The sequence below is a fragment of the Thermobia domestica genome, chromosome 1, assembly GCF_964235325.1.
Source record: "Thermobia domestica chromosome 1, izTheDome1.hap1.1, whole genome shotgun sequence".
NCBI classification, from domain to species: Eukaryota; Metazoa; Arthropoda; class Insecta; order Zygentoma; family Lepismatidae; genus Thermobia; species Thermobia domestica.
The window spans coordinates 335,663,039-335,664,158 of NC_137454.1; the positions used below are offsets into that span (position 1 = coordinate 335,663,039).

Genomic DNA, 1,120 nt, shown 5'->3' on the forward strand with positions numbered 1-1,120 from the left:
TTACATCTTTAAAGGGGATGTAGTAGTATAGTCAGTAAGACTGCCTACCAGTTTGAAGACCCGGGTTTGATAACTGCTGTAGGCTGAAAGTATCTGACTGAAGAGTAAACTATGTTTTGTGGATATTCTCGTACGAAATAAATTATTCATCGTTACAGAGTTATTAATGAAATATTTATTTATGAAATATGAACAGAATTGCTTGAGTTGTTTTTGAGGATATCGTCTGAGAAAACTCACACCAAGAATAAAATAACCCTCGTGGACTTTTTTTTAAAGGACAAATGGGTTATGTCATATTATCAGAGTGCTAATCAAAGATTTATTTATGAAATGTGAACAAAATTACCTGAGTCATTTTTGAGAAAATATCTTATTACTCCCGAACACATTGCTGACTGACACTGGAAATCCATATGCATCTTTAGGTGTCCTCCCATCTCGCCTAACGATTTATCAGCCACAGATGTCTCCAAGATAAGAATGCCCGCCATTTTAGGCGAGATGGGAATTCCCATCTTGCCTAATCCCATCTCGAATAAAATGGCGGTAAGATGCAAGAAGGAAATTTCTGCACTAAAAAAGGAATTCCTGTACTAGCATTTTAACCACCAGCACTAAGATTGTGAAATCATACGCACATTTCAGATAGAGGGCGCGGTGGCTCAGTGGTAGAGCGTTAACCTCCGGTGCTTGGGGTCCCTGGTTCGATCCCAGCTCGCGCCGTGTGGACTTTAGGGTGGACAAACACCGTGCTCGTGGGTTTTCTCGGGGTTCTCCCGTTTCCTGCCACTTTCGTCATTCCACCATTTCACTCATTTCTCTCCTTTATCCTAACCGTCTCCTTTAGCCTAACCGGCATAACCGTGGGACGTTAAACTTAAAGATTTCATTTCATTTTTTCACATTTCAGATACTCTATGTATTAATCATTCGTACATAAGAAAATCAATAAGCTAGTTTCAGTACATTTAAATCAATATTGGAAAGCTCTCTACAAGTAAGTCACACCCATGTTTAAAACAATCTCATTCCTTTTTATATATCAGCAATACAATTCATTAAAAGTATACAGAGTGTTTCAAAACAACACCAACAGTATTTGACTCAATGAAGCAAT

The 1,120-nt window shown here is 38.3% G+C and overlaps 1 non-coding gene across 1 annotated transcript; it reads left to right on the forward strand.

Moving 5' to 3' along the window:
• The first annotated feature begins 654 nt into the window (after nucleotides 1-654).
• Nucleotides 655-726, forward strand: TRNAR-CCG (transfer RNA arginine (anticodon CCG)). Its single transcript has one exon. It is a non-coding gene; the product is annotated as a tRNA-Arg (tRNA).
• Nucleotides 727-1,120: the final 394 nt, after the last annotated feature.